The sequence below is a fragment of the Triticum aestivum genome, chromosome 2D (genome assembly GCF_018294505.1).
Source record: "Triticum aestivum cultivar Chinese Spring chromosome 2D, IWGSC CS RefSeq v2.1, whole genome shotgun sequence".
Taxonomy (NCBI): domain Eukaryota; kingdom Viridiplantae; phylum Streptophyta; class Magnoliopsida; order Poales; family Poaceae; genus Triticum; species Triticum aestivum.
In genome coordinates, this window is record NC_057799.1 from 2,875,150 (window position 1) to 2,894,594 (window position 19,445).

Below are 19,445 nucleotides of genomic sequence, written 5' to 3' on the forward strand. Positions count from 1 at the left end.
CCGTGTTCTAATAAATGTGAACAGTTACTTACTTGCATGAAGAATATATAAAAAGTGTCTGCCAAATTATACAAGAACAAATTTATAACTTTAATGAATCTTTTTTAAAATCTGAATTTTTTAAAACATGAACATTTGCGAGAAAAAAGTAAACATTTTTTAAAAGATTTGAAACTCCAAAGAATAAGAAAAAAGGTAAATAGTATAAATTATAAAAAACCTATGAAACAAACAGAAAGAAAAACACCCAACCAGACAGACTGCTATGAAACCTATGGAAAAGAATTGATTCGGAAGAAAACCCTCATGCTCTCCTCCTATTGGGACCTAGCACATGAGGCGGCCCCTATGTATTTGCGGAACAATTTGACAACTCGGGAGCGAAAGTCCTCTTCTCATCTCGAGCTCGGGTGAACAGTAATATAAAGAAAAACAAAATATTATGATTTTTTTGTAGCAAACATTCACAAATGTTTTGATTGCTTGCAAAGTTTCAACATGGAATGACTTTCATGGAAGACATGGCAAAAAAATGGATGCTCCATAATGCTTTTGAAAATAACATTTTTGGAGCATCAATATATTATTTTCACGTCTTCCATGATGAAATTTTGCAATTAAGCAAAAAAATTGTCAATGAAATTTTGCAATTAAGCAAAAAATATGTCAATGTTTACAACAAAAAAACCTCCGCCTAGTAGCGCTAGTTCTCATGCTTCTCTCACATCGCTAGCTAGCATGCATGGTTGCACTTTTTCTCATGGTGCTAGCTTAACAAAAAGACAGCGACCGCTGGCTAAAAAAAACAGCTCTCTGATTTTTGGTAGATTTGATTTTTTTCACAAATCAAAAAGCATGGACGCCACCACGCATGGACGCACAAATCAAAAAGCATTTTTGGTAGACAGCGACCACGCATGGACGCACAAATCCCACCGGCGCACAACACCAGCAAGAATACGAAGTTCCCAGTTCTCCGGTGACGTCATGGATACCGAGGTGGATGAGAATCTGGAGAAGATTTATTCTGACGCGATGCCGCCATCATCCCCAACTTTTTTTTGACAGAGAATAGACTTTATTCCTCACATAATAGACAAGTCATTTATAAAAGGAGGAGAAATAAAGTCCGGGATAGAACTATCCCAAAATCCCGAAGATCTAATGGTAAGAGAATTTCTAGCTAGGCTATCTGCTCCTCATTCGCTTCACGAAAACAATGCACAAAGGAAGTCTTTGCAAATTCCAACTTGGCGACCCCAAGAAACCTATTCCTACCCATATATACACACTAAGACGACGCTGGGCTGATTTTAATATGCAGACGTCGCGTCCGACATCGCCAACCTGAAGTTCCTCCTCCTGTGCTTCCAACAGATGTCCGGCCTCACCATCAACTTCGACAAGAGCGAAGTGATGGTCCTCGACTACCCCCGGACGATGCTTTGTCCATTGCGGACCGGCTGAACTGCCGCCTGGGCTCCTTCCCCACGACTTACTTGGGGGTGCCCATTAGTGACTCCAGACTCACCGTCGCGGATCTCCGCCCGACGGTGACTAGGATGCAGCTCAGGGTTGAACCCTGGAGGGGACGCTGGCTGTCGAAAGCTGCCAGGGTGATTCTAATCAACTCCTCGCTTGCCAGCCTTCTCTGGTTTCTCATGAGCTTCTACAGCCTTCATGAGACCCTCCATCAGGAGGTGGCCAAATACCAGTCGAGGTTCTTCTGGGCTGGTGAGGGGGACAAGCAAAAGTATCATATGGTGAGCTGGCCCGACATCTGCAAACCCAAAGACTAGGGTGGCCTTGGGATCCTGTCATCCCGACGCATGAACATTGCCCTCCTGACCCGATGGCTGTGGCGTATTGCCAATGGGGAGGGAGGCCTCTGGCTCACCATCATCCGTAATAAGTACCTCCGTGGCCAACCTCTTGCCTTTTGCCAACGTACGGGTGGATCCCAGTTCTGGCAGTCCGTGATCCAGCTTCTGCCCGTACTACGCATCGACACATCCATCTCGGTTGGCTCCGGGGCCTCGACCTTGTTCTGGTTCGACCGCTGGCTTGGGGACTCCCCCTGGCTGCGCGATTCCCAGAACTATTTGCCATTGCGGCTGACCCTCGGGTCTCTGTCGAGACGGCCCTTATTGACTTAGGGCGTCTCGCCTTCCGGCGCCCCTTTGGCCCCCTCGAGGTGGCCGCCTGGGACTCCCTCCTCCAAGACATCGCACTTATGCCGATTAACGTCGAGGAGGACCGGGATGTTCTTTCCTGGCGCCTCGAGCCCTCTGGCCGTTTCTCCACGAAGTCCCTGTACGGCGCCATTGCTCCCTCGATGGCCCCGGAACCATTTAGCCTGATCTGGGACATCCGACTTCCGCTGAAAATCAGGATCTTCCTGTGGCAATGGATCCGTGGACGCCTCCCCTCTGGGCTTGAAGTCCTCAAGTGTAATGGCCCGGGTGATGGAATGTGCCCCATCTGTGGCACGATTGAGTATGCTAACCACATCTTTTTCTCGTGCCACTCGGCTCAGTTCCTTTGGGCCTGCTTCCGCGAAACGGTTGGCGGACAGTGGTGTAATACCAACTTCCCCGACCTGCTTGCCGAGTTCAACGCTTCCCCTACTCGCTACCGCCATATTAGATGGTTGTGCGTTGGGGTTCTCGCCTGGACGCTTTGGAACATTCGCAATAAGCTTGTTATTCAGAAGGTGCCTCTCCAACGTGCGACTGACGCAATCTTCAAATTGTGTGGCTACCTGCAGCTTTGGTGGCCGCTTAGCCGCCCCCATGACCGGGACGTCATCACCACCCTCCTCTCCGATCTCCGCTCGATGGCGCTCCGCGTGGCTCCCCCGCTGCCGCCTCCTCCTCCTGAGCCTGACTAGTCCGCCTGACGGCTGTTTGGCGTGTGTGTTTTGGGTTTAGGGCTTGTTGTGCTGTGCCCTCAGCATTGACCCTTTCTTGTACCTTTTGTTCCTGTGGACTTTTGTGTGTGTGCGTGGTTTTGTGTTGGACCTTGTTGGATGCTTGTGGTGCGGTTGGCTTTATAATGTAAAGCGGGGCGAAAGCCTTTTTGGATAATATGCAGACGTAAACAGACTGAAAAGTGCATCCAGAGTTCCTGACAAGCTAGCAACAAAAAACTGCCACCAAAGAAAAACAATGCAACCTTACGCTCGGCATCAGGATTATTACCACAGCACAGACACGGCATATGAAGGAAGAAAACGAAGCACCGGAACCAGACTCTCCGTCGGCGAGGGCATCATGATGACCATCTCTGCCCTCCTAGACCGATGGGTTCATCAGCTCTTCATCGGCGATGAGCCTGGGGAGAACATGAGGAGCGAGGCAGACCTCCAGTTCCATGCCCCCTGCCCCTCCGCCGTCCTCGAAAACCGTGATCAACCCGTCCAGCTTGTTTCCCGGGCCGGTCCGGACGCCAAGTGGCCTATCCCAGCCAAAGTCATTGCCATACACATCAAACCGCGGCGAGCCGCTCACTACCAGAATGGCAGGATCCCCACATAAGTCAGGCGCGTATCTTAAGCTGGGGTTTCTGGACCAAGACGCGAGCTCCTCTCTCACCGCCGCCTCGTCGACCGAAGCCACAGCACGGTTCAGTAGCCAAGCCGTCCAGCTCAGCCGGCCGTCCCCTAGGATCTCGCCGACTGGGTGCCTAGTAGCCGCTCCTGCAATCGCGTTGCCACGTAACCCTGTGGAATACCCTTCACCCGTGTCCTGCATCCGACGGGGAGGACGAGCTTCGTCTCCCGGTCCGGCGCCAGCCCCCGGGCTCGACACACTGCTTGCCATAGGTGTGCCAGCAGGGCCTGCAACGAGGAGATGGTGGACGTGGCCGTGCCGGCCATATCGGCGTTCGCTTTAGCCTTGAGCTTCTTTATGCTGTCCGGGGTGAAATGGATCGAGCATTCCTGCAAGGGCGGGCACTCAAACCGCCTCGCCATGTCTTGCACCTTGGCAAAGGGTAGAGGGATCGGCACGGGGCAGCCGTCGTGGAACCACCTCTCGAACGGCAATGGCGCCGCTGTGAATATGTTGCCATCACCGCTTCGGCTCATCTCCGACCATGTGTTGAGGAGGTCCCACAATGTGGTGCCGTCCGCGGCCGCGTGGCTGAGCGACATGGCGACGAAGACGCCGTCGGCGAGCTCAGTGACCTGGACGGCCAGCAGCGGCCCGGTGGGGTCAACGGCCGCGTCCGTGCTGAGCATCCCGTTGAGAGGGAAGAAAGAGGAGACAACGGGCGGGATGACATGGAGCGGGCCGGAGATGTCAGATACGTGGACCCCGGGCGCCACGGCGTGGATGAGCTCGGCGTCTTCATCCCCTCAGCGGAGCGAGATCGTCAAACCCGGCAGAGCGCCGGCGTTGACCTCCGGAGCGACGGCGAAGCGGCCGGCAAGGGGGTAGAAGCGGCCCAAGGCGCGTGCGAAGGAGGACGCGAGGTATTGGACGGCGCTGGCGGGAGGCTTGGGCAGGAGGACTCCTTCCTGGATGTAGCCCACGGTGATCCGTCGCAGGTCCCATGGCGTCAGGTGGAGGGTCTGAAGCTCCGGCGGCACTGAGCTGTTTTAATACTCCGGCTTGACCATGCGGCTGGAGATGATGTGGACACCCCCGCCTTCCATTTTGATCGCCGGAATGTGAATTTGAGGAGCTCGATGGTGCGTGTGTTCTGACTTGTGTGCGTTGGGGTCGGGGATATAGTACCGAGGATACATTAAGGGAGGCCATGTTAGCCCATGTGGACAGCAGGGATCCGGAGCACATGAATATACAAAGCACGTCAAGAAAATATGAAATTAAGCAGTTCGTTGAATGCGAGGTAGAAAAACATACAAAACTCGGCGACGGCGAAGAGAACGGTCTGCCACTTCAAGGAAGAAGCAACCAGCTAAAATATGACAAAAAAAGAACTCGGCAAAGACTTGACCAAGTAGACCCACGTAGACCAACGACGGCAAAGACTTGCGAGTGCCCCCCAACGAAAACTCGACAAACATTTATCATTTCCTTTCTAAACTTACGGAAAGTCAGGAGTTACCAGCATGCGCCTTGTGGTTTTGTTTTGCGGAGTCTGACACACCATCCGCTCGTAAACCTATTTTTTCCTTTCTCCCCATTGTTTTTCCTATCTTTTCCGGCACACTTCCTCTGGAGTTGCCTTAGGGAGGCTCTGGGTGGTTGTTTCGGGAGGTCCTCAGCTGCCCCCCCCCCCCCCCCCCCCCCCCCCCCAGGTCCGCGGCCTGTCCTTTGGTAATTGACATGTGATCCCCTTCCGTGCGGCTGACGCAATGTATAAAATGTATGGTTTCGCCGAGCTCCAGTCTATCGCCTCACGTCTTGCTCCCCCAACTCCTCCACCGCCGCCTGAGCCAGATTAGCTTCTTTATCTTGTAGGGGTGTTCTGCGATGTGCCCCCACTAGACTTATTTTTTTTAATTTTTTCACACTTTGGCTACTTGAACCTTCTTGCTGTTTGTTGTACTTGATGTGATGCTCGATGTGTTGATCAGAATATCAAACTTGAGCTGACTAAGGGAGCAAGCATGGAGGTCACACGATGGACTAGTATGAAGAAAGTTGATGCGTGCCTACATGGGAGAGATGAATATTATTTTATTCCACCAAATAAAAATTAGAAAGCCATGGACGTTTTTGCATGGAAGGAGATTTCTTGGAGTTGCAAAATTAAAAGGAGATCACGTGGTTTTGGTAGTTATGGATGCAAGACAAGGCGACGTATGATGTATTTATTCCTACCATGCAAGCAAAAATATCAGTCGTATACAGGTAGAAGATTCAACTCGTGGAGCTATCTTAAAAACAATGAACAATAGAAAAAAGGAAGTAGGCTGGGGCCCACCAGGATAAATCAGAGATAGATGGCGCACCAAAGTTTGAAGGTTAATTAGGAAAAATTAGCTAGAAAACCCAATCTGAGATGTAGAAGGATTGGACTCTATTATTTTATGTTAGGGGCCTTAGGCCAGGTTTAGTCAGCTTATTTAAAGGCATGGTGCCGCCATGTAACAGGGGTTAGATTATGTTATGATGAATTAGACACCGCTTGTGTTTCGGCCGTCGGCCATTATCGAGTTTGGAGAATTCTTGTCAAAAATCTCTACTGACGTGTGAGTTCCCGCGATGCGACGCCTAGGGGATTACAAGCTGAGCCTATACAGTTCGTCCACGTTATTCCTTCACATTGAGGGGTTGGCGTGTTGTTTCCGTGGGATTTACGAACATCTTCGTAAACCCGCGACTTGTTCTTGCTGCGATGGAGTTTTATGTCGTGAAAGATCGGGCCAACAACGGACCGACCCTCGCCTCGAGGTTCGCTCCACATCAGCGTGCCGCAGCACCACGCCCCGAAGGGGCGACGTAGCGGTAGCGCGCATGTCGAGGCGACAGTGGGGGAGACCTCGGGGCGGCCGCGTGGACCGCATGCCACGGCGCTACAGCCAAAAGGGGCGACGCAATGGCAGTGTGTGCGTCGAGGTAGCTGTGGGGAGGACCTCGGGGTAGTGGCGTGGACCGTGTGTCGTTGCACGATGACCCGAAGGGTCAACGACGCAAACGGCATGCGGGTCATGGCAGCCATGGGAAGGATCTCGGGGCGGTGACACTGCGGTATGAAGGGACGACGCAACGGCAACCCGTGGCTCGATCGGTGGTAGGCGCGTGCTTGGCGAAGAGCCGAAGACCGACCAAACCAACGGCGGCGCTGTACGCGCCATGGCGGGGGAGACACGCAGACCAGAGTCGATGGCGATGTTGTCGGTGATGTCTCGGGCGATGGAGACCATGTAGAAGAAGACGGAGTGGTGATGGAGACGATGCGAACAAGCGGTCGATAGCAACGCATGAAGGCAATCCTTGTGCGGCGCGTCCGGCCTTGCCGGACGGTCTGTGGCGAGCTGGTCGGTTTAGAGTCGACGCCCAAGTCAAAGTAGAGGCACGTGAGGACGACGGCGATGGGCGATGCAATCCGATCTATTATCGGTGAACCAAAAAAGAAGACCTACCAAGTGACCAGCGGAGAGAAAACCGATCAAGGGATTGAAAAAAGTTCACCAGAACAGCCGATCACAGATCGGCGGACGAACCCTGTTACGGGTCGCGAGGCCCAGATACTCCCTCTGTCCCATAAAATAAGAGCATTTTTGACACTAGCGCACTAGTGTCAAAAACACTCTTATGTTATGAGGAGGGCGTAGATAACACCAATATGGGTTGCCAATGGTCAAAACCCAACCCTAGACACTAGTGTAGTGCAACAAGGTCCCCAAGACAACACCAAGGTCCCCAAGACAACACCAAGGTCCCCAACATTAAAAAATATTCTTATATTATAAGATGGAGGGAGTAGAACTTTTGTAAGACGCGTATGGCCGGGCAAGGTGTATCAGGGTAGGGACTCGGGAAGAAAGTTTTCTAGCATCATCGGCTCTGCACAAGTCATTTAAAATTTGCCAACGAGAAACGTACGGCACATCGTCGGACTTGTGTTTCCAGCTCATCCACCGCACCTGCACCGCTACGGCAGCCTCTAACACGGTGTGAGAGCAGCGCGTCTGAAATGGTCAACAGACAGATTGTGCACCGGCGGCCGGGCTAGCTGTCCATTCTCACGCCTTGCAGGTTTAGATGTCAACTGCTGAAATTAAACAGTGTTAGCCGTCCATTCGTACTAGTATTAGCATATGCATAAGGCATAACTACCGCCATGCGTAATCATATAATAGTACTTAGACGACTAGAATCATTCTAACTGCTGCCTGAAACTAATAACGAAGCTAAAATATGCATAGTAGCCGCAAAATGCGTAATCCTACAGCCGGCTAGCACTTAGAATCATTGACCACACCCCTTTATTACACCTTCTTCAGCAAGGCTGGATTTTAAAAGCTATATGCCCCCCACTTCACTAGTACACCAGGAATATTGACCAGCGTCATACAACCAACATTTTGTTTTTTGGCACTAATTAACTATCTGTTGTTGATGGCACGTAGTGCTGACCTTTTGGGCTTCATGGTGTATTTATACCCTCACTCCTGAACAAAACATAGCATCCATCCTAAACCTCTTCACAATACTGCCTCCACCAATCGTTGAGCATGTCTCTCGTCATCATCCTTCTCGGCCTTCTCTTGTCATCGCATCTCTCCCCGTGCGCTGCTGCCACGGACACCATTGCATCCAGAGAAGCACTCGCTGGGAACAACACGATTGTCTCCAGCAACGGCAAATTTGCACTTGGCTTCTTCCACACAGGCAGTAAGTCTTCCCAACACACCCTCAACTGGTATCTAGGCATATGGTTCAACAAGGTCCCCAAGCTAACTCCAGTATGGGTCGCCAATGGTGAAAACCCAATCATAGACCCCGCCTCATCGGTGCTAACAATCATCAGTGATGGCAATCTTGTCATCTTGAACAGAGCCACCAAATCCACAATCTGGTCTGCCCGAACAAATGCCACAACCAACGACACCATTGCGTTGCTATTGAACAATGGCAACTTCATCTTGCAGAGTTCCTCAAACTCATCCAGTGTGCTGTGGCAGAGCTTTGACTACCCCACTGATACTCTCCTCCCTGGCATGAAACTGGGTTGGGACAAAGTCACTGGTTTGAACCGTCGTCTAGTTTCTAGGAAGAATTCCATTGACCTAGCTCCGGGAAGATACATCGACCAGTTAGACCCAAATGGTACGGATCAGTTCATATATACACTAAGGGACTCATCCATACCATATTGGTCGAGTGGGATATGGAACGGCCAGTACTTCCCCTCGGTGATGAGTATGATGACGTACAAAAACTATATAAAATTTACACTTGTCAACAATGACCAAGAGAAGTACTTCACATATGACGTATCACATGAGTTATTTGGTTACTATCATACTGTGCTGGATGTCTCGGGTCGAACAAAGTCACTCATTTGGGTTGAAAGCTCAGAGGGTTGGAGAATGGTCTATGCTCACCCCATGCTTCAGTGTGATGTGTTTGATGTTTGCGGACCTTTCACCACTTGTAATGATTATACACTTCCATTCTGCAACTGTATGAAGGGCTTCTCCATTAGATCACCAAAAGATTGGGAGCTAGATGAACGAACAGGAGGTTGTGTGAGAGATACTCCATTAAATTGTGGGATCAGCAAAACCATAAGTATACAAGACATGTTCCACCCGATTGCCTGCGTTGTATTACCCAATAATGGCAACAATATAGAGGATGCTAGGAATGCAGACAAATGTGCACAAGTTTGTCTAGGAGATTGCACTTGCACTGCATACTCCTATGATAACAATGAGTGCTTTGTTTGGAATGGCGAGTTAATAAATGTGATACAAAAACAATGCAATGGTACAATCAATACTAATAGAGCCACTCTTTACCTTCGCCTTGCCGCCAAAGAAATGCAAACGAGCTTGGACAACAACAACAACAACAATAGAAGATCATTGATCATTAGAGTATCTGTTGGTGCAAGTTTTGCATTCTTTGGTCTATTGTCACTCTTCTTTCTGTTAATGATTAGGAGAAGAAGGAGGTCGTCTGCTCACAGGATGATTTTTCCTGAAGATAGTGTTGGCATTACTTCATTTAGATACCTTGACTTGAAACATGCAACAAAAAACTTCTCAGAGAAGCTAGGGGCAGGTGGTTTTGGTTCTGTATTCAAGGGGTTTCTAAATGATTCTTGTGCCATAGCAGTTAAAAGGCTCGATGGTTCTCATCAAGGAGAGAAGCAATTCAGAGCTGAAGTGAGATCAATTGGAATCATTCAACATATCAATTTAGTTAAACTAATTGGCTTTTGTACTGAGGGGGATAGTAGGTTGCTTGTCTATGAACTCATGCAAAATCGTTCTCTTGATTGTCATTTATTTGAGAGTAATCATACAGAAATGGAATTGACATGGACCATAAGGTATCAGATAGCTCTTGGAGTTGCTAAAGGATTGGCCTATTTGCATGATAGTTGCCAAGATTGCATTATACATTGTGATATTAAGCCTGAGAACATACTTCTTGATGCTTCATTTGTCCCAAAAATAGCAGATTTTGGGATGGCAAAGTTTCTTGGAAGGGATTTTAGTCGAGTTCTCACGACAATGAGAGGAACTGTAGGATATCTTGCGCCTGAATGGATTAGCGGAACTGTGATCACAGCAAAAGTTGATGTCTATAGCTATGGCATGATTTTGTTGGAACTCATATCTGGAAGGAGAAACTCGGGTGGAAACAGTACTTCTGATATTGATGATGTTTATTTCCCTGTGCTAGTTGCAACTAAGCTACATAAGGGAGATATGGGGAGTTTGGTGGACCAGAATTTACACGGTGATATCAGTTTGGAACAGGTGGAAAGAGCTTTCAAGGTTGCGTGTTGGTGCATTCAAGATCATGAGTTTGATCGGCCTAGCATGGCCGAAGTCGTTCAATATCTGGAAGGTTTTCTTGAAGTTGACATACCCCCAGTGCCACGGTTTCTTCAAGCTATTGCAGGGAATCCTCACTCAGAATGTAAGCAAGATTTTATTTATATATACAACATAGATTGTTATACCGAGAATAGATGCAGGAAAGATGCTAACACTTTCAGCTATTGCCTTTTTATAGTACCATCGGAAGCATTGCTAGCATGCCTAATAGTCTAACTGTGTTGTATTTCTATATATGTGTGCTAGCCAATCTTTAGCTGCATCAAACTTCAGAAGAGGCGGAGAAGCTGCAAAATTTCATAGGAAGTGCATCACATCATGAAGCTCACACTTTGTAGGAAGATCCGTCACAACCTACAACCATGGAGCAAATCTTCCCTCAAGGGCCGCGTGAAAGCCAAAAACTCCCAGTTTAGTAGATGTTCTATTACACTAAACATCATTGAAGTTTTATTTGAGTTGTACCTCATGCTTATTGTGATCTTTAATTGTAGTATGGATCTTTAATTGTACCTCATGCTTATTGTGATCCATGCATAGCTTGGGCCAAGCCCACTAATTCAAACAAGTGCTGCAGCTCGTTGCCAGCCATGGCCACCTGCGTGGGGACACGAGACCTTGCACAATACTTTTAGAAAGGGGTCGGGATAGATACTACAGGGGAGAATTGCATTGTCTTTTCCTTATTTTTGTATTTTCTATGAGAAAAGTATATTTTTAGTCCCTCAAGTTTACAAGAAGTCGACATCTTGTCCGTCATCTTTTTTGGGCGACTTTTAGTCCCTCATGTTTTCAAAACCAAAGACATTTTATACAAACCAAAATGGAAAGAAGGGGTAAACCGCCAATGTGTCACCGGTTTTGGAATACCTCTTTGCCATATGGCGTTTGAACTTCAAAGTCATACTACTAAAATGTCAGCCTTCATTTGATTTGCTGGTCAATACCATCACTTAATCAATAACATCATTTATTTAACATATGCTTTCACTCTAACCAAGTGGTCTTATATACATGTAGCATTCCTAGCTATTTTCTGCAGTCAACTCTACGCATTGGTTGATTCATTTAAATAAGAGAGAGTTGTTACTTGCTTTAGCTCGCTGTAACAATGACATTTTTGACTTGTCAAATTCTGTTGTTTTGTAAGCCAGCCCCTTGGCGTGTCAAGTTAGCTAGATGTTCTTTTGGTCAAATTGAATAAATGTTTTTGGTCAAATTGGATAAATGTTGTATACACAGAGGCACATCAACTTGTGAATCTAGATAGCTGGAGGGTGAGGAGTTCAACCTTCTTCTTCTTCTTCTTCTGCTTGCCTGCCCTGAATTAGTGTGCTTGGAGGATGACGACGAAGCCTGCGAGAGCAAACAAGCAAGAGAGGGGGTGGCGCTAGTATGGGATGCTGATACTATAGGAACAATGACATTAAAATGGTAAGGGGAGCAACTAATTTGGAAACTCTTAAATTTGTGTCAATTGTGTGTATTGGGCTAAAGTTAGACTTGGAGAACACGGAGCGTTGGGTGTTTGAGTCGGATATGTGTAACCCTCGACTATTATATAAGGTCACCACGGGTAGCCAAAATAGACTAGACATAAGTTGTATGTTAAAACAGAGATCACAAGAGCGACAATCCGGACACCCTTGGTAGGGGTGGCCGGATCGGCCATGATGAGGGTGGTCGGAGTGTTATCTGGTGGCCTCCAGAACTTATTGTCGATCTGTATCGTGTGATTGGTATATAGGAGTGTGCGCCGTAATCATGCCCTAGGGATTAGCCACGATGATGAACCTCGTTAAAAAAATCACGTGTCTTATCTATTTTTTCTGCAACGATCTATTCACGTATTTATTTTCTAAGAAAAACCAATAAATATTTTAAACAACGATCTATCGTGGATGATTAGGTGGACAGTTGTATCCCTAGCCCACCAGGGTTCAAGTCCGGGTGCTCGCATTTATTTCTGGATTTATTTGAGGATTTCTGGTGATGCATGTTCAGTGGGTGGAGACGTTCTTATCAACTACCAGACACATTTGGTGATTTGTCAATCTCAATATGGTAGGTGTACGTGGGCGAACTTTGATTGTATTTGTTGAAAAAGAAAGCAAGCAACACGGTACGTGAGTGTTCTCCAATATAAGTAAGAGATATCCCAACCATGCAAAAAAAGGGAAGTAAGGGAAACCCCATGGCTGCTAGCTAACTTGACTTGGCATTATGCTTTCGAGAAGGCTGATAACGATGAGAAAGATCAACGATGGATTATTTTAACTTCTAAAACGTACGTTACTGTACTAATAAACAAGAACTCTCAGCTGCGACCCACCGATCGAGCCATTTAAATTCAATTCAGGACGTACGTGATGTGAAGAGAGAGGCACACAAAACTACAATGGAGCGTGCAGCACTGCCGTTGCTCGGTTCCGTCCTCCCCTTGATCATCTTCTTACTCTTCTTGCTCCTCGTTAAAATCTACACCTCGTCGTCTCACACAGGAAAGCGGCTGCCGCCGGGCCATGGCAGCTGCCGCTCATCGGCAGCCTCCACCACGTCCTGCTGCCGCGGCACGGCGAGCTGCCGCTCCGAGCCCTGCGGGACCTTTCTCGCAAGCATGGCCCGCTCATGCTGCTCCGCTTCGGGGCCGTGCCCACGCTGGTCGTCTCCTCTGCCGAGGCCGCCGGGGAGGTCCTCAAGACGCACTGTAAGATGTTGCAATGCACAATGTATTGATCATGTGCAATATGCACGTATATATGATGTATAAGGTGGTCCTCTACCTCAATCTATACAAGGAAAACTAGAGAGGTGGGCTTGGTGTACAAGACACAATATACATGCAATATGACGTGCTCAACACCCCTCTGCAGTCGAAGCGTCGGTAGCAAGAAAGAGACTGGACCGAAACTCCTCAAAGGTGGAAGTAGGCAATCACTTAGTCATCACATCAGTGAACTGTTATGCTGTCGGAACATGGAGAACATGGATGCGCCTAAGTGCAACTTGTTCGCCCACAAAGTGGATATCAAGCTCGATATGTTTCATCCAGCTATAATGAACAGGGTTGACGGAGAGGTAAACGGCGAATACAATATCATGATATACCACCGTAGCCTAAGAAACGTCGTGATGCAGCTCCTGAAGAAGTTCTCGGAGCCAAGAACACTCCGCAATGGCATTAGCCACGGCTCGGTACTCCGCCTCCGTGCTAGAACGCTAGGCCGTAGGTTGTCTCTTGGACGACCACGATATGAGGGAAGGACCAAGGTAGACACAATAGCCCGAAGTAGAATGCCGAGTGTCAGGGTGGCCGGCCCAATCAACATTGGAGTAGGCAACCATGTCGGTACGTAGATGAAGATGCCGTCAATATGAGACCAAGAGCCATAGTGCCTCGTATGTAACGGAGAATCCGCTTCACCAGGTTCAGTGAGAGTCACGAGGAGCATGCATATGAAGACACACCTGCTGAACATCATACTGTAAGTTAGGCCTGGTGAGCGTCAAATACTGAAGTGCACCGACAATGGAACGGTAAAGGGAGCATCCGATGCTGGTAATCCATCATGGGCAGAGAGCTTGGCCTTCATATCAACAGGTGTAGAAACGGGCCTGCAATTAAGCACGCCAGCCGCTCGAGCAACTTGTGGGCATACTTTTGTTGAGTAGAAAGAACCCATCAGCATATGTTGAATCACCTCAATCGCGAGGAAGTAAGGCAAGGGGCCTAGATCCTTACTAACAAATTCGTCACGTAGACAAGCAGTGAGCTAGTGGAGGAGCTCAACTGAGGATGCTATCAGGATCATGTCATCGACATATAGCGGTAGAAAGGCCGTCGCTACGCCATGGTGATACACGAACAAAGAAGCACCAGATGTGAACACTGAACCCAAGCTGCTGGAGAAACGCGGAGATCCACTAGTACCACACACGTCGTGCTTATTTGAGCCCATAGAGAGAGTGCGAGAGCAAAGACACGTGGTGAGGGTGAGTGGCTTCGACGAAACCAGTGGGCTGCTGACAGTAGACCTGTTCGGCGAGATGGCCATGCAGAAAAGCATTAGAGACGTCCATCTGATGTACTAGCCATGCGCGAGAGACCGCGAGCTGAAGAACCGTTCGGATCGTGCTGGGTTTGACAACCGATGCGAAGGTGTCGGTGAAGTTGACTCCATCATGTTGTCAAAAAACATAGACAACCCAGCGTGCCTTGTACCGCTCGAGGGTACCATCAGGACGAGTCTTATGAAGAAAGACCCACTTGCCGCTAATGACGTTGGCATGCCAATGTCGAGGAACAAGCTAAGATGTCTGCTTGCGCTGGAGAGCATCAAATTCCTCTTGCATCGCAGCGAGTCAGTGAGGATCACAAAGAGCGGCTCGAGCTAACGATGGAAGAGGGGACGATGAGGACGTCTCGGCGTCAAGGAGGTACTCAGCGGGCAAGTACCGTGTGCTTGGGCAACGAACACCCGCCTGAGACCGGGTCGTCATGCGAGGAGTCGGTGCAACAGAGGAAGCGGGCGGTGAAGACCCCGTCGGCACCGAATCAGCAGAGGCCGTCGCGGCCGTCGAAGGATCGGCCGAACCATCCGGGCCGAACGTAGAGGCCGACGGGGAGCCCACCGAGACAGCTCGAGGACTGGCCAAAGGGGAGGCCGTGGGAGGGGTCGGTGAAGAGGCGGCCATGGGAGCAGAACCGACCGCTGAAGGTGCGGCCATGGTAGCCGAACCGAAGTCCAAGCTCGCTCTCGTGGCAGCCGAACTAAGTGCGGATTGTTGTAATCTCTAATCGGTTAGGGTTAAAGATTCACGGTAGTCTTTACCTTTTCCTTGGATTGATGAGCCCGATGGGTGGCCATGGTGGATGGCGGCGGTAGTGATGTGTGGGCAGTGGCAGAGGTGGAGCTTCCCATCGCTTCAGTGCCTCCCTCTGGATCGGATAGGGTTAGGAGTGGGGAACAGTGGCGGTGACGAACCTCGTACCCCGTGCCCCTGGTCCCCACCTCCTCTTTATAGCACTGTGCGACAGGGGCCCACCAGCCTTGCTTGGGCTGGACGCCCCGGTCAGGGGGTGGATCAAGGGCCCAATGAGCCGTTGGGCCCATTGGTGGAGAGATCAACCTAACATTCTCCCCCTTGATCTCATCATTATACTTTTAACTTTATACTTCGAAATAACTCTTTTCAAAGTACTTGTTCCATCACAGATTTGCATGTAGAGCATGTCTCATCATCACGGTTCATTCCCGATAGAATCAACACCTACAACACACTCCTCTGTTTTGAAACAGATTCTTTAACCTTGGGCCCTTTTATTGTCCGGAAATCTTAGACTATACCATAAAACCCATGTCGACTGTGTGTTCCCGAACACACTGGGCGGCAAGCCTTTAATAAGCAGATCTGCAAACACTTGTCTGTTACTTTTATGCTTCAAGCATTTCTACATGATTCCGGACTTTCTCCTTCACAACGCATAACTCTGTGTCAGTGTGTTTGGCATCAACACCTGACTCGTTGTCATAGCAGCGAAAAACTTAAAATGGTTATCGCTGTTGTCAACCATTATCAATTCCGGGTACAGGTTTCCATAACGATTTTGCCTGTCCCTCAGCCTCATATCATGCTATATTTTATATTTGCATCACATTGATGATAAATGATTCATTCTATAGAGTTCTTCCACACAAAAACTCCTAATGTGATGGTCAACGACAATTGTGGATTTCGCTGTACATTTCACAAGTTTTTATCTTTGTACTCACAACCTTTTGAGAGCACTTGTTTCTTTCAGCATGAGGCCAATATCTTTGACTCCATTCCATCAATTTAAATATGTACTGGACATTGCCAAAACAACCCGGATATGTGAACTATGTCACGGTAATGTTACACTTTTGCATTCATAAAGCTTCCAACAGCTGAAGCATATGGTACCATATTCATTTGGTCTATTTCACATTGACTCTTGGAACACTAAAGTTCCCAAAATCATTACCTTTACTATAAGAACAGGCGTAGGTTTTATCGCATGCATACTTTAGAAACTTTCCTTAGCATGCCCATGCGACACACCTAATACCCCTTTTATTCTTTTCTCGGTGAATCTCGATCCTTATAACGAGAGACATTCTTTTAAACTTTTGAGGACAAGAACTTCTTTTCCTCTTGCAGTCGAATTAACATCACTACTAACAAGCATAATGTTATCCGCATGTACAAGATATAGGAAATGAAATTCCCATTCTATAACTTTATACAAACACAATTGTCCTCTCATTTTCTTAACCCAAAACAACATTTGATTGCTTTAGTCCATAAAAGACTTCTTCAGGCAGTATCCCCTGTGTTCTCTACTTTCATCTGATGTAACTCAGATCATAATATCTTTCATCTGATGTAACTCAGATCATGATGTGCTACCAACACACATTGTAATCTATTCAGTGTAAAATGCGCAAAAAACCTTTCGATTTTAGTCGTGTTTTACACCTTTACATATTTCCTTTGGAGTCACATTGTCCTTGTAGACTTTTTACAGCCTACTGTTTTGGCTCCATTGGAAATTACTCATGAGTCCCGAACATCTTCAGAATTCACCAATTTCATTTCATCTCACATAGTCTCTTATCATTTAGATAAGCAGATACTTCTCAAAACTCGATTGAGCGCTTTAAATGAGGTGGGATCAACCTCCATTTGAATTTCACTACCATAGACTTTATAGTAATCAGAAGTATCTGAGTTTCTCATTCCTTGAGACCATCTGTGTCTCAGGTACTGGCACTTTTTTCATATGGGGCTGTTATTGCTCTGTCATTGCCAAGAGGCAAATTAATTGTAGTCTTTCACTTCCAAGAGGCAATAGGTTTTACAGGACCTGTATCACAAGATCCATGTTTACTCATTCCTCCTTTATGGAGCTAACAACAGGTGTTGTATAAGTCATACAACATGCACCCCAGATACAATCTATTCGAGTCTTAGGTATTTTCATACCATGCTCCCCCAGATTACTCCATCTTTACTAAAAATGGGGTATCTTTAAACTTTATTATTTGGATTTATTCTGTTAAAACTTTCTTCTTTATGGCACTTTAAGCACCGTCTTAGTATTCCTTAGTCTGCTTTCGGAACTGTAAAAGATCCAGGAATACATCTATTTCTTTTCTTTAGGGGTATTATTATGATCGTCGTACTCCCCCAGATGATCACATTCTTCATTAATGGATATCTCATATTTCTTTCTCCCCCTCGAAATGTGGCAAGAACTTTTCTGCCACAATTTCGAAAAACCATTCACAACTCTTGTGAATTGAGGAAACTTTGAGTATCTACTTCATGTATCTGATTACTTCATATGTAATGAAGTTATCTGTTAACGGTATGGGAGTACTTTTTCCTTATTCCTCATTCCATTTCGGAAACTCAAAAATAGTTCTTTATCATTAGTACTTTTGCAAGTCACACTTGCATATCATATCTTTAGGTTCGTCTGTAACTTTTATTCTCTTTGGTTTATTGAGTGCTTAATGACCGTTGCACATAAGGTGTACGGTCGATACTAGGAAAGCATAATAGCTACTCCATACTTTTCTCCCAGAGTGGGACACATTAAACGCACATGAGTCATCATATCTTTCTCCTGTCACACAGGATAAGTCTTAGCCAAAATTTCTCCTGACGTATAGGATTTTTGACATAATACTATGTCAACCTTACCCAGTTACGCAGGTATTTTCCAAGACTTTTCCCCGCCATGCGGGTTTTATCATAATCCTCTTTTCCCGCTATGCGGGTAATTCCCTGTAAGGAACATAAATGCCAGAATTGGCTCTTTTGACTGCATATGCAATCATGAAATTCAGAAATAAATCCGAACGCTCTTTGACACACATGCTTAATCCGACGTTGGTCAAATTAAACACGCATGTTGCTTGTTTCATCTCAAATCGTGTTGACTGAAAAGTCTTCTTCATATAGAATACATGAAAGACATTCGTCAACCAAGACTCTCAATGATCTTTTTGTTTTCTTTTCTTGGATTAATATCCAAAAATTCTTTTCTTTTGAAGCCATTCTTTAGAGAGAACATACTCCCTCGTTATGACCTTTCTTGGTCATCTTTCGGGTAACGAGTACCCAGCCATTCGCTTTCACGAATGAAAACATGGAAAACTTTTAGTCTGAGAAAACTTAGCCAATAATCAACAATAACGAGCATAAAAAATAACCCTACGTTGGTCTGGTTAAAAAAAATATGCATATTAAACTTTTGTAAAACTTCCTTTTTATACTCTAAATCACCGTTGTGGTAGAATTAGAATAAAACTCATTCTTCTACATTAATTCCATATCACCGTTGGGCGAAAATGGAAATAATGCATATAACTCATAAACAATGTGATGATAGTATTTCTATTAAACAACTTTGCTAAGAAATAATCATCATCATCAACTTTATTGCAGCGGAAATAAGAAATATACGTTCCTCTAGTTCAAGAGCATTTCTTCATCTTTAACTCTTCTCTAAAAAAATGATCACTTTGATACAAAATTTATCAGAGATTTAAGCTTTGAACATATAAGACTCATAGAATTATAGTACTGTTATCATCAACGTTGGTCAGAAAATAACAATACCATATTTTAACTTTAAAAGAAATATCTTTCTTTTATCATAACAGAAACTATCTGCATCTTATTTCACCCACAGGGAAAACATTGCTAAGAACAGTTCTTCCAATTAAATTTTCCCATTGGTTCCAATTTAATTGGAGAATAAAACTTTTTCTTTGCAGCGGAAACTTTACAATATTCTACTCAGAAAAAATTCTATACTCTTTTACTCTCTAAACAATTTTAACCGGTTGGTTCAAAATTGCATTAGAGAAGCAACAATTTAATCTTTTACTTTAGTTTTATTCACTTTTAAAAGAACAAT

General features: G+C 46.4%; 3 pseudogenes; 2 read left to right on the top strand and 1 right to left on the bottom strand.

The window, feature by feature from the left end:
- Positions 1–3,293: 3,293 nt before the first annotated feature.
- On the bottom strand, positions 3,294–4,657 carry LOC123048119 (uncharacterized acetyltransferase At3g50280-like; annotated as a pseudogene).
- A 3,495-nt stretch (positions 4,658–8,152) lies between these two features.
- On the top strand, positions 8,153–12,239 carry LOC123048120 (G-type lectin S-receptor-like serine/threonine-protein kinase At2g19130; annotated as a pseudogene).
- A 651-nt stretch (positions 12,240–12,890) lies between these two features.
- The window catches only part of LOC123048121 (desmethyl-deoxy-podophyllotoxin synthase-like), a 32,260-nt pseudogene continuing 25,705 nt past the window's right edge, over positions 12,891–19,445 (top strand).